General features: G+C 37.2%; 1 long non-coding RNA gene across 1 annotated transcript in view; it reads right to left on the reverse strand.

Moving 5' to 3' along the window:
• Positions 1–557: 557 nt before the first annotated feature.
• The window catches only part of LOC136042386 (uncharacterized), an 83,886-nt gene continuing 69,027 nt past the window's right edge, over positions 558–15,416 (reverse strand). Inside the window, exons 4-5 of the long non-coding RNA XR_010621284.1 lie at positions 2,532–2,608; positions 558–1,302 (exon numbers count right to left, since the gene is read on the reverse strand). This is a non-coding gene — a long non-coding RNA (uncharacterized LOC136042386). The remainder of the gene's footprint in view (positions 1,303–2,531; positions 2,609–15,416) is intronic.

Genomic DNA, 15,416 nt, shown 5'->3' on the forward strand with positions numbered 1-15,416 from the left:
TTAAATTTCGTCCCAATTCATTAAGAATGACCCCAGAATCACAACAGCCGTAGAATAAATAGTTGAAATTGCTAAAAATACTTTAGCGTAAAGAGCGAAATATTAGGAGGAGGTGAGCCCCTCAAATGGGTAATAATTTCTGTTTGTTTTAAGTTTTAATGCTGTTCCTTACTTCCAGGTGAAAGAACTTTTCCATATTTTTTTTTCATTGTTTTTTTAAATAATGCTAGTAAATCCTGCGCTCCCTTCATGGATATTTTCTTCCCCCATGACAAATTATCGATGGAAAGTTCCCCCAGCATATCCTCCTCTTCTAAATCCCTCCCCCAAACAAAAAATCCACCTGAAAACGCCTGTACACTTCCCAATAACCATTACTATATGTAAGCACTGGTCAAAGTTTGTAACTTGTTGCCCCTCCCACGGGGACTGTGTGGGAGTAAGTCGTCCCCAAAGACATCGTTATAAGGTTTTTCGACTACGCTGAATAAAATGGCTATCTCAGAATTTTGATCCGTTGACTTTGGTAAAATAATTACCGTGGGAGGGGGCCTAGGTTCCCTCCAATTTTTGGTCACTTAAAAGGGGCACTAGAACTTTTCATTTCCGTTAGAATGAGCCCTCTTGCAACATTCTAGGACAATTGGGTCGATAAGATCACCCCTGGGGAAAAAAAACAAAAAAAAAACAAACAAAAAAACAAAAAATAAACACGCATCCGTGATCTGCCTTCTGGCACAAAATACAAAATTCCACATTTTTGTAGATAGGAGCTTGAAACTTCTTTAGTAGGGTTCTCTGATACGATGAATCTGATGGTGTGATTTTCGTTAAGATTCTATGACTTCTAGGGGGTGTTTCCCCCTATTTTCTTAAATAAGGCAAATTTTCTCAGGCTCGTAACTTTTGATGGGTAAGACTAATCTTGGTGAAACTTGTATATTTAAAATCAGCATTAAAATGCGATTCTTTCTTTCGATGTAGCTATTGATATCATAATTCAATTTTTTAGAGTTTTGGTTACTATTGAGCCGGGTCGCTCCTTACTACAGTTCGTTACCACGAAGTGTCTGATTTTAGTTAATAGGTTTTATTTATTCAGCTAAAAAAACAAAAACAAAACAAACAATATGTATAATTAAGCGTGCACAGACGAGAATGGCAATCAGGCTATATTTAAAATTATGATTTCCAAATTATATTTTAGTAATCTCGGGCCCCGGATATCTCAACAGTTGACCTCAGTTGGCCATTATTAAGTGAATTGCAGTCATCCTGTGTTAGCCAAATAGAAGTTGCACCCTAGAAGTAGAGGTAAGTTTATAAATAACTAAGAAATCAGTTTAATTCAGCAAACTTTGCCAGAATGGAGTTACACACTTTCGTTGATGAATTTGTAACATCCCCAAATAATGTAAAGGAGTAAATGTTGTTTGCACAACATTTTGTTGTGAACATTTTTTACAACTATTCAATGCTTTACAACTTCCCCATTTAAAAAATCATAATTTTATTTAAAATTATTGACTTAGGCCTCTTAAAAAAACAATTGAAAAGACTAACACATTAGAAACGTGTTAGAGAACCAAGTTTCACAGGTTGAGGCGGCCGTTCACTCTGAATATGAAAATTCTCAATTTTAATGTGAATGCCCAAATTTTCTCTATTATGTTCGATATTTGTGTAGCGAATTCAAAATTTATCTATTATTTAAAAAAGCTTAATTCCACGTGAAAACACTGGAGAACATACGCGCACCTGCTTGTGACTGATGAATAATATGTTCAACTCCATTCTGTTGCCGCTCCCCCGCCAACGAGGAGGCGCCGCTGATGGGGATCCTAATTTCATTACAATTTCCAAATTAAAATTCGAAATGGAATGAATTAAGATGCACCGGGGGAGAAAAATGCATGGATTTGTTATCCAGGCTAACCCGGGTCAAATCCATAATGTGGTGCCCAAGGCACTGGGCTACTACACCAAGTTTTTCAGGTGTGCTGGCGTGCCTTTGGTTCACCATCAGCTAAGATTTTAGCTTCAAGTGTATGTAACCAGCCAGCAGTCTTATTCGTGGTGCCCAGGTACAAGGCTTCCACGTCAGGTTTTCCTGGTATGCAGGTGTACCTTTGGTTCACTATCAGCTATGATTCCAGCTTCTAGTGTATCTAACCAACCAGCAAACCAATGTAAAGTTCATTCATGTACAAATGTCACTTCAGTCTTTAGTTTATACTACCACATTGTCCTAAAAATCAATATAAATTCCCTAATGATTCAAAAAATAATAATTTTCTATGAAGTATCTAGAGAGAGACTAGAAGCAGGTGATTACTTCTGAGATGTTAGTATTTAGTGCAAAAGCTAGAATTCACTTAATTGTACTTTAATTCCAAACTTGAAAAAAAAAACAAGTTAAAATCACTTTAAAATATGATCTTTTATGTTATATTTCATTTATGTATAATTTAGATTAAAACATAGACAAAAAAAAATTTAGCTATATCTTTAAAGAACAGCAAAAGTCATACCTGAGCAGTCCATTTGCTTTCCCATCAATTTCACATTTGAATCATCGCACAGACACCATGTGCCTTCCAACGTTCGCCTGTAAACGTAATAGTGACCAGAGTTGAAATTAAAAAGTGTAACAGACATAACAGACAGACAACTTATTTTTATATATATAGATAGATAAATAGATAGATTTTTGAAGTTACCAGTTTTTTACTCTTGAAGAAATTTAGTCTCTTTTCATGCTGTTGTCTTTTCTAAGATATTTGATTATTCAAGCAAGCCGATTAACAGAGAAAGTGTAACAGAAATAACAGACAACTTATTTTTATATATATAGAAGATAGATAGATAGATTTTTGAAGTTACCAGTTTTTTACTCTTTAAGGAATTTAATCTCTTTTAATACTGTGTCTTTTCAAAGATATTTGATTATTCAAGCAAGCCGATTAACAGACAAAGTGTAACAGACATAACGGACAGACAACTTATTTTTGTTTATATAGATACTATATGCTATATATATATATATATATATATATATATATATATATATATATATATATATATATATATATATATATATAAGTTGTATGTGTGTTATGTCTATTTGTCTGTCTGTCCGCATATGACGTCTGAATTATTTCATCAGTTAAACACTACAAAAAAAACTAAAAAGATAAAAAACTAAAAACTAATAAAAAAAATTAAAAAAGCTGAAAAACTAAAAAAACTAAAAAAGAAAAAAAAAGAAAAAAAAAGAAAAAAAGAAAAAAAGCTGAAAAATAAAGGAAAAAAACATAAAAATAAGTTGTATGTGTGTTATGTCTGTCTGTCTGTCTGTCCGCATATGACGTCTGAATTATGAATTATTTCATAAGCAACGCTAAACTAGACTCGAGTGATGTCATGTTTGTGTGTCGACTGACGTCATATTTATCAACTAACGAAATTACAGACCGGGACATCGGGACACAAATGACGACCGGGACACCGAGACATTGGGAATATAAATGACGACCGGGACACTCAAAGAGAAAGCGACCGGGACGCAAGGAATGTTCGATTAGCAATCACCATCAAAAAAGCACCTGGCACAAATGACGACCGGGACACAGGGAATATAAATGACGACCAGGACACTCAAAGAGAAATTACAGACCGGGACACCGGAACACAAATGACGACGGGGACAAAAATGACAACCGGGACACCGGGACACAGGGAATATAAATGACGACCGCGACACTCAAAGAGAAATTACAAACTGGGACACCGGGACACAAATGACGGCCGGGACACAGGGAAAAACAACAACGGGGACGCCTGGGGGCACAGAGGGATATATAAATGACGATGGGGACACAGGGAATTTTCGATTAGCAATCACCATCAACAAAGCTCAAGGGCAATCATTAGAATAATGAGGTATAGATCTGAATACAGATTGTTTTTCCCAGGGACAATTATATGTTGCATGTTCAAGAGTCGGTAAACCTGACAATCTATTTATATGCAGAGACAATGGGACAGCCAAGAATGTTGTATATTCGCAAGTTTTACGTAGTTAAAAATATATATATATATATATATATATCTATATTCACAGGTGGGAAATAAGGACACAACTACAATGGCGCATAACGAGTTACGCCCGCGGGAGGGCTTGGGGGTGGCGCGAAGCGCCCCAACCAACTAGGTGTTGTTAAACACCAACAGCTAGTTTTTATATATATAGAAGATAAGTTGTCTGTGGGTCTGTCGAGTGACGTCATCTTTGTGTGTCGACTGACGTCAGGTTTGTCGACTGACGAAATTACAAACCGGGACATCGGGAAACAAATGACGACCGGGACACCAGGACATAGGGAATATAAATGACGACCGAGACACTCAAAGAGAAAGCAACCGGGACACAAGGAATTTTCGATTAGCAATCACCATCAACAAAGCACCGGGACACAAATGACGACCGGGACACAGGGAATATAAATGACGACCGGGACACTCAAAGAGAAATTACGGACGTATAAGAAAAAGGACGAATTATAAGAAAAATTCCGGTGTCACTAACTCCGGGCAGGCGCAGTAAGTTACGCCCTGGGGGGCATATATGGTTCTTATGAAAGGGATGCTCGTAGAAACTTCAGAGAGGGCTCACTTGAATGGAAACTGAAAGTTCTGGTTCCTTTTTTTAGAGTCAAAAGACTCTTTTTTAGAGTCAGCCGTATTAGAGGTAATTCGGTTGGTAATTTCCATCTGATTTTCCAACTGTTGATCTGCCCTCCAAGATCCATTTTCCAGGTCATTGAATTCTACATGTGTTGCTGTGGCATACGATCTGACACCACTTGTGATGTCATCTGTGAGGAGGTAATTGTGCAAGCAACATGCAGCTTTAATCAGGATAGTGGCAGTACTTGGCTTTAAAAGTATAGGGGATCTAAAAACTCTCCATTTGGAACTTAGAATTCCAAAAGCATTCTCTGTTATTCTCCTTGCTCGGGACAGTTTGTTCCTGATCAGCTTAATAGTGGGGCTTTAAATTGTTTTATATTCGATGTAACAAAACAAAAATTGGCGCTTTAAATTATTTTCTTTTCGATGTTCAAAAACAAAAATAGCTGACGCAAAATTATGGATGTAAATAATGATAATAAACTCTAGTGTCTAAAAATCCACTACTTCCTGATTTGTAAAACAAATGCAAGGAAATCGGCCAAATGCAAAGAAACGAAAATCAAAAGCTAAAATTTTGGCAGCGAAACTTTTCTTTATCTATTTGCATAGCAAAAATTACCTTGAGCAATTTAGAAACATGTATATGAAAATGACAAAAACAGATGGAAAAAAATTATCGAAGAACGCTATGGCAATTCCCTACGGCGCGCGGGATCGAACCGAGCAACTTGCAATCAGCAGAGACAGTCTTAACCACTCCGCCACCATAGGGTATCATGTTACTTGATTCTTGTATGATAAGAATAATAACCTGCATTTATCATTGCAGGCTCTTTCTTCATTGAAGATAGTTCGTTGTTGGTCTTTTTGAATGGACACATCGTTTGAGGAGAAAATAAGCCACGTTTTATTTCATTTTTCAGATACAGAAGACACAAAATTTACTTTATTTTGGAAAATAGGAGGAAACACCCCCTAAAAGTCATCATTAGTTTCAAAACTAAAAAGAAAAAAGAAAAAAAAAGAAAAAGCTAAAAAATAGGTAAAAACAAAAAAAAATTAAAAGAAAAAAAGGAAAAAAACAAAAAATTTATTTCATCATATACCAATTCAAAAACGAATGTATATACAGACCAGGACACAGGGAATATAAATGACGACCGGGACATTCAAAGAGAAATTACAGACTGGGACACCGGGACACAAATGACGGCTAAGACGTGTGTGTCGACTGACGTCATGTTTGTGTGTCGACTGACGTCATGTTTGTCGACTATAAATGACGACTGGAACACAGGGACACAACTACAACGGGGACGCCGGGGGGCACAGGGGTATATATAAATGACGATGGGGACACAGGGAATGTTTGATTACCAATCACCATCAACAAAGCTCAAGGGCAATCATTAGAATAATGAGGTATAGATCTGAATACGGATTGTTTTTCTCATGGACAATTATATGTTGCATGTTCAAGAGTCGGGAAACCTGACAATCTATTTATATGTACAGACAATGGGACAGCGAAGAATGTTGTATATTCGCAAGTTTTATGTAGTTAAAAACATATATATATATATATATATATCTATCTATATTCAGAGGTGGGACACAGGGACACAACTACAATGGCGCGTAACTAGTATGGTACGTAACGACTTACGCGCGCTTGGGGGGCTTGGGGGGCGCGAAGCGCCCCCACCAACTAGGTGTTGGAGTGGCGCGAAGCGCCACCCCAACAGCTAGTTCTATCTATATCTATATATATAAAAATAAGTTTTCTGTGTGTCTGTCGACTGACGTCGTGTCATCAGGTCGTCATGTCGTCATGAAGTTAGTTGTCGTCATGTTTGTTATGACGATGACGTCATTCAAGGTATTTAAAACATTCGTTCACGGAAAAAATGTTTAACTGTAAAATGACTGAAGAACCTAAAATGGCAACAGCCGAGGAAGCTGCTCAAAGAGTCTATGCCAAAAAACGTGCTGCTGATAGAGAAAGTAAGAAAAGAAAGCGTGCCGAGGAATCACAAGAACAGCAAGAAAACAGGCTTGCGGCTGATAGAGAAAGTAAGAACAGAAAGCGTGCCGTGGAATCACAAGAGCAACGCGAAACCAGACTTGCTGCTAAAAGAGAAAGTGAAAAAAGAAGGCGTGCCGAGGAATCACAAGAACAGCAAGAAAACAGGCTTGCGGCTGATAGAGAAAGTAAGAAAAGAAAGCGTTCCGAGGAATCACAAGAGCAACCTGAAAAAACCTGGGGTACAGCCCAGTCGATGATTATAGCTTGAGTAGATGTGTTCAAATCGGGACTATGTCTAAAATTTGTCCCTATTGCAAGGCCTTGAAATTCAATGGTGAAACAATGGGAATGAGTTGCGCCTCAGGAAAAGTTAAACTTCCTCTATTGGCTGCACCACCAGACCCATTGAAGACTTTGCTTACTGGAACTACGTCAGAATCTAAGCGTTTTTTATCACAGATCTGAAAATATAACTCATGTTTCCAAATGACATCGTTTGGTGCCCAAATCAAAAATCCAGATCAATTTATGCCTACTCTCAAAGTAAAAGGGCAAATTTATCATAGAGCAGGGTCCCTTCTACCATTCTCAAGTGAGAATCATAAATTTTTACATTTGTACTTCATCAGTGATAGAAATTCTGAATTGAATGCATGTTGTGAAATTTCTCCCGACGTTGAAAGGACAATCGTTTCCCAATTGCAACATCTTTTCCACGAAAATAATAATTTAATACTTCTGTTCAAAACAGCCATCGATTTGATGCCTACTGATACGCATACAATTGTCATTTCCGCTGACAAAACGCCTCCTGGCCAACATGTGCGTAGATACACTGCTCCAACTATCGACGAAGTGTCATTCGTTATGGTCGGTGATCAGTTTTTACCTCGAGATATTATTCCTTATAAGCGAAACGCTCAGTTGGTAAGAATTGCTGAAACTCATCGATGCTACGATGCCCTACAATATCCTATGATTTTTTGGGATGGAGCCGACGGCTATCCCTTTAATATTAAATTGATGAATCCAGCCACTAACAAAGAAATGAATAAGAGATGTAGTGCAATGCATTATTATTCCTATAGACTAATGATTCGGCAGGATAAAAACAATTATATTTTAAAATGCCGTCAATTATTTCACGAATACGTTGTTGATATGTATGCAAAGATTGAATCGGAACGTTTGCTATTTATCCGTCTGAATCAGACCAAGCTCCGCTCTGAACAATACATTCATTTGCGAGATGCAGTTGTAAATGACGGTAATACCACAAACGTTGGAAGATTAACGATTTTACCTTCGTCATATGCCGGCAGTCCCCGTCATATGCATGAATATGCTCAAGATTCTATTGCGTATGTTCGTCTCTATGGTCTTCCAGATTTATTTATTACATTTACATGTAATCAATCTTGGGACGAGATACAGCAGCTTTTAATTCAAGGACAATCGGTGGTTCATAGAAATGACATTACGGCCCGTGTCTTCCGGCAAAAGTTGAAATCACTGATAAACTACGTAGTAAATCTTGAAGTGTTTGGGTAAGTGCGATGCTGGATGTACTCCGTGGAATGGCAAAAACGAGGATTGCCACACGCACATATACTAATCTGGCTACAGTATAAAATTACTTCTAACGAAATTAATGATGTGATTTCCGCTGAAATACCTGATGAAAATGTCGATAAGGGGTTATATGATATTGTTGTAAAACATATGATACTTTATATGATTTTTTTATTATTATGTTGTAAGATCATATTTTATTTATTTATTAGAAAACCTGTCATACAAAAGCAAGAAGACGGAGCAGTAAAAGGAAACAAAACAATAAAACGATAAAGACAACAATTAAATGCTTCGCTAAATACAAAGCAAATAGATAATACGAAAGAAACTAGAATTTTCAAAAAAGCGAAAAAAAAATTCCAAAACGGTGAGATAATATAGATGGCGAAGAATAATAAAATTTAAACAATTTTACAAGAAATATATTAATACAAAATATTGAAAAAGAGCTAGGAGCTCATATGGTATGAGCTCTAGCGAAATTCTTAAGTTAAAAATACCTCAATTTTTCTAATTTTCCCGAATTAACAACCCCCCCCCCCAACTCCCCCAAAAAGAGCTGATTCAGTCTGGTTACGTCAATAACGTATCTAGGACTTATGCTTATTCTTCCCACGAAGTTTTATTTCGATCTATCCACTCTAAGCGTTTTCAAAGATTTCCTGTTTTCCCCTCCAACTCCCCCAATATCACCAGATACGGTTGGGATTTAAAATACGAGCATGAGACACGAGGTCCTTCTAAATATCAAATTTCATTAAGATCCGATTACCCATTTGTAAGTTAAAAATACTTCATTTTTTTTATTTTTCCTCTCCCTCCAGCCCCCCAGATGGTCAAATCGGGGAAACGACTGTTATCAAGTTGATTTGAGCAGGTCCTTGAAACGCCTACCAATTTTCATCGTCCTAGAACGGCCAGAAGCACGGAACTCGCCAAAGCACTGGAATTCCCCCCAGCTCCCCCACAGAAAGTGGATCCGTTCCAATTATGTCAATCATGTCTCTAAAACTTGTGCTTATTCTTTCCATCAAGTTTCATCCCGATTTCTCCACTCTAAGTGTTTTCCAGGGTTTCGATTTCCAAGATTTCTGTTTCCCCCCTCCAACCCCCTACGTCCCCGGATTAGATTTTGATTGAAAATTGAGCATCTGAGACATAAGATCTTTCTATATATCTAGTTTCATTAAGATCCAACCACCCATTCATGAGATAAAGATGCCTCAATTTTCACGTTTTCCGGTTTCTCTCTCAAACTCCCACCACAGTCAACGGGTCTGGTCAGGATCTAAATTAAGAGCGCTGAAGCAAAAGATCATTCTAAATTTAAAATTTCGTAATTTTTTCTAATTTTTCAGAATTAACCCTCCCCCCAAATCCCCCAAAGACAACGGATCCGTTCCGGTTATGTCAATCACGTATCTAGGATTAGTGCTGGTTTTTCCGACCAAGTTTCATCCCAATCCCTCCACTCTAAGCGTTATCTGAGATTTTAGGTTTCCCCCAACAACCCCCCCCCCATGTCACCGGATCCAGTCGGGATTTGAAATAAGACCTCTGAGACACGATATCCTTCTAAATGTAAAATTTCCTTAAGATCCGATCACCCATTTCTTTTTCCATTCAAAAAGACCAACAAAAAACTATCTTCGATGAAGAAAGAGCCTGCAATGATGAAAGCTCGTTAAAATTCAAGTCACAAAAGAATCAAGCACTTTACTACCTTATGGTGGCGTAGTGGATAAGGCCGACTATGTTGATCGAGAGTTTCTCGGTTCAATCCCATGCGCCGTAAGGAAGCGTAAGATTTCCGTAAGATTTCCTTTCCATGCAAATTAATTAATTTTTTTCCCACCTGTTTTTGTCATTTTCAAATACATGTTTCTAAATTGTTTAAGGTAGTTTTTGCTAGGCAAATAGATAAAGAAAAGTTTCTCTGCCAAAATTTTAGCTTTTGATTTTCCTTTCTTTGCATTTGGCCGATTTCCTTGCATTTGTTTTACAAATCAGGAAATGGGGTATTCTTAAACAGTAGAGTTTATTATTATTATTTACATCCATAACTTTGCAGCAGATATTTTTGGCCTGTGGATACATCGAGAAGAAAATAATTCAAAGCGCCACTTTTAAGCTGATCAGGAACAAACTGTCCCGAGCAAGGAGAATAACAGAGAATGCTTTTGAAATTCTAAGTTCCAAATGGAGAGTTTTTAGATCGCCTATACTTTTAAAGCCAAGTACTGTCACTATCCTGATTGAAGGTGCATGTTGCTTGCACAATTACCTTCTCACAGATGACATCACAAGTGGTGTCATATCGTATGCCACAGCAACAGATGTAGACTCAAATGACCTCAAAAATGAATCTGGGAGGAAAGATCAACAGTTGGTAAATCTGATGGAAACTACCAACCGAATTACCTCTAATAGGGCTGGTAAGGGGCAAAAAAGGTAACAAATCAGAGCTTTTAATTGGGAGCGCATATAATGATCGGTTTTATTCTTCTCCTTCTCTGGAGGTCTTTTTTCAACGCTGGCCTTGTCACCAAGGCTAGTTGATATCTGTTGGTATGAAACTGTTATGGTCTTGTTCATCTGTCCTGTCCCCATGAGCCTTTAAGCTACAATGAGGGGCTGGTTGCAATACTACGGCAATGTTACTACACGAGTACATAACATGGACAAGCAGGTTCCGTGTGAAAAGACAATGAGAGATGAGATATACATTTATTAAGAAAAGAAATAAGCACTATTCGCCATTCGCCTGCCAAGAAAGGCAATAAGCTTGTAAAGGCAAGCGAGGTTATCACCCTCAGCTAATTAAAAACACATTCATATCACGCTACTCAATACAAAAGAAATTCAACTGATGAAGGAAGAAAGGAGAAAAAGATAAAGAGGAAAAAGACAAGATGAAGACAGAGAAAAAAAATTAACAGAAAAAAATTAACAGCAAGTAAATCAGGGAAATGCCTTGAATAGAATGACAACCTGGAATGGGGCTTTCATCAAAAGTATTCACGAGATAAAAGAAACGTCTTTACCCGTGACTTGAAAGCCGGAAGACTAGGCACATTTTTCATACCCTCGGGCAAAATATTCCAAACATGGGGACCATAATGGCGGATCACAAAAGATGCCCGAGTAGTACTCCTAAACTCATGAGTTAAGTTATCAGCTTTTCTTGTATTATGATCATGATGGTCTCTATTAAAAGTAAAAAGATTTTCAAAAGCAGGGGTGAGCAGGCGATTCAAATATATATACGAGAAAATCGCAACTTGGTAATCACGAATTTCGGATACATCCATTAACTTATTCTTCTTAAAATGCCCATGAGCAGGAACATCATCAGAATTTTACTATAGCATTTGAATGGTTTTTCCACGACAGGTTTTCATCAATTAATAACCCCAAATATTTTGCTGTTGCTACTTTTTTTTTATCACATTTCCTCGAACCATGGTTTGATCATTGCCAACACTTGACAAAAGTCTAGAGAATATCATGAAAAGAGTTTTAGAAAAGTTTAGGGTTAACAAATTTTGTTGAGAAAAAGTTAGGAATTCAGAGACAGCATTATGAATTTTATTATACAAAACATCAAGTTAAGGCGCAGCTAGAAAGAGCAAAGTGTCATCTGCAAATAGAATGACATTAGCCTCCGACAGGTAATGCTTCATTCGATCAATAAAAATGATGAAAAGGAGGGGTCCCAGGATTGACCCTTGTTGGGACCCCGCACTCTATTTTCTTTTTTGAAGATAAAAATGATCCATTCTGTACTATCTGATACCGGTCGTGTAGATATGATGAAAACCACACAAGGCTCGAACCCCTCACCCCAATCGAGGCAAGAACTTGAATAAGCCCTGGGCGGTCCACCGTATCGAACGCTTTTCTCATATCAAAAAACACAGCTGCAGGTATAAGACCAGCTTCAAAGGAATCATTAATCCAATCAACCAATTTCAGAACTGCCATATCTATAGATAGCCCTTTTCTGAACCCAAATTGGTTTTCCATTAGAATTTTATTCTTTTCAATATAATAACTTAACTGGGCATGCACAGCTTTCTCATATAACTTAGAGAAAAATGGAAGAATAGATATAGGTCTTCGATTCGATGGGTCATCTTTTTTCCCTCCTTTATAAAGAGGAACCACTCTTGCAATTTTTAGTGCTTGGGGAAGATTCCATGATCCAAAGAAAGGTTGATGAGTTGCGTCAAGACAGGTAAGACACTCGTTTTTGCAGCTTTTATGAGTTTCAACGAAAACTCATCCATCCCACTAGAATTCGATTTCATCGTAGCTAGGAATTGTGCCACTTCCCGTTCCAAACATCTAGCGAATTCAAAGGAATTCTTACTTGCAGGCTGTTTTTCAATAACAGATCCAAAACTCAAAGATGTGCGTAAGCTAGCCCGCGCTTGATCGCAAAGTCTTTTTCCTTCATTTGCAAAATAATCACACAGAAATTCCGCTATGTGTTGAGAATCAGTAAATCACGCTTGCAGCTGAAAGAGAAGGTAAAAAAAGAAAGCGTGTCGCTGTATTACAAAAGCAATGCGTGTATAATCGCCTGGCATTCAGGTACAGCCCAGTCGATGATTTTAGCTTGAGTAGATGTAGTTTGTGTGTTTGTCTGCATATGGTATCATTATAAGTATACTAGCTGTTGAGGTGGCGCTTTGCGCCACCCCAACACCTAGTTGGTGGGGGAGCTTCGCCCCCCCAAGCCCCCCAGCGCGCGTAAGTCGTTACGCGCCATTGTAGTTGGGTCCCTGTGTACCACCTATGAATATAGATAGATATATTTATGAGTTTTGAACTACGTAAAACTTGCGAATATACAACATTCTTGGCTTTCCCATTGTCTGTGCATATACAAAGCCTTATGTACTTATAATGACGTCATATGCAAACGCTCTTTTTACAAACAAACAAACATGCATACACACAACTCGTTTTTATATAGATAAATAGATAGATAGATACAATACAAATTAACTGCGTAAATTTGCAAATATACAACATTCTTCGCTGTCCAATTGTCGCTGCATATAAATAGATTGTCAGGTTTACCGACCCTTGAACATGCAACGTACAATTGTCCATGAGAAAAACAATCAGTATTAAGATCTATACCACCTTTTTCTAAGGATTGACCTTGAGCTTTTTTGATGGTGATTGCAAATGCTAATCGAATTGGGAATCGTAATCTTTTAAATTGAAAAGGCAGATCCGTTGGAATCATGGGAATGCGAGGAATAAGAACAGCCTCACCCTCAAAAGGCCCTGTCAAGATTGTGGCCTCTATTACGTTTTCCATTGTTTTTTTTTACAGCAAGTCACGTGCCATTGCAAAGCTTTGGTGGGTTGATATTTCTTAACAGTATTATTGGTACGCCTATTTCTAGTTTTAGCACGTGTGGTGAAAACCCTGAAAGATCCACGGAATTTAAAAATTCAGATGGATAATTAACCGCCTCATTTGGTTCCAAAACTGTGTCGACTGACTTGTAAAGGACTGCCTGGTCTCGAATCTTGGTCAAAACAATATTGTTGATTTTGTGGACGTCTATATTTTTGGGTGCAAGAATCGCTCTTTCACTTAGTCATTTATTATTTTTATAATTGTTTAGAATATTCGGAAATACTTTTTCAATCAATTCATTTCTTGGACGTCACTAAATTACAGAAGTCAGCAGGTAGTTGTATACGTCCTGAAATTGAGTCTACTGGGAGCTTTCCGTTTCCAATTGCCAGCAATTGATCTGAAAATGTTTGACCAGAGTCATCGTTTTGCAATCGGACACGCATATTTGTAGTTAAATTTAATGTTTTTACGTGTGCCCATAAATTAGAATTTTTCAGGCAAGCATTCATATCGTCTGCAGGGGTTTATCTAGGTATTATAGGTAATGTTTTTAAAGCCCTTAAGGGCTTTAAGTATCTCGGGGAAATGTAGATTTTCATTCTTTCTGTTGGGGTGCGGGTATTAGCCATTCTACCTTTGTCCGCATAGATGTCAACTTTTCCAAAAAAAAGTGTTAGAGACATCGTTTCGTTCGGCAGAGGAGATGAACCCAAAATTTTTAGCCGCGTCGGAGCTAGAAATAAAAAGTTGACAGTCATTCGAATGTTCGTTTTTCAACGTTTGAATTCTGCCCTTTTGCCTCAATTTCAAGCAGCACATCGAACACGTTTTCGGCAGTATCTTCAACTATAATACTTTGAATGTTGCTTGAACTTATCAGTTGCTACATTACAGCGGCTATGGTTACCTTTCTCATAGCCACTGTAGGAGAAATAGAATCCCAGTTCAAGTCCCTCTGTAGTAACGAAAATAACTGCATTAAAAAGTATAAAGTAAAGGCTCAAAATATTTGTTACAACTTCTTTGTCCGACCCAATGACCTTCGTATTCTAAAAGCGTCTTTAATCCGGTTGATTAAAAAAAAAAAGTTTCTGAAAAACAAGATTTTCTAAAGATAAGGAAAGGCCATATTAAACTCAAGATCAGGAGAAAAAGAAACCTAAAACCTACTGCGTCATTGGCGCTTTACTGAAAACTATGTGTCTTGAACAGTCTTGAAAAGTACAAATAAAATCAAACTGAATGTTTGATATATAATACTATTAATTGTTGAAAGCTCATCATTTCAGAATTTTATTTTATTGTAATTTCATTTTCAATTCTACAATAACTGGAAAGAAAAACATTTGTAATATAATTCGGTTTAAGTGAAGCACTAATGACATAGCAAGCTTTAGACTTTTACAGTTATGGATGAAGGCAGTATCCAAACTTTTGTTTGTAGTGAAGCTGTATTTGTCTTGAGCACTCTTGGGAAAAAATGATAAAATTAAACTAAGTATTTGATATATGACGATTTTAATTGCTCATCAGTTAAAAATTTACTTTACTATAATTTCTTTTATTTGTTTTAATGTTGTAATACGTACAAAGGAAAACAATTGTAATATAATTTTGTTTTCAGTAAAGCGCCAATGGCACAGTAGATTTAAGACTACAGTGAAAGAAGGAGGCAAAACCCAAACTCTTCTTTGTAGAGATTTTTGTTCGTTTCAAGCTGGATTTGCAAATTCAATT

The sequence above is a fragment of the Artemia franciscana genome, unplaced genomic scaffold (assembly GCF_032884065.1).
Source record: "Artemia franciscana unplaced genomic scaffold, ASM3288406v1 Scaffold_1209, whole genome shotgun sequence".
NCBI lineage: Eukaryota > Metazoa > Arthropoda > Branchiopoda > Anostraca > Artemiidae > Artemia > Artemia franciscana.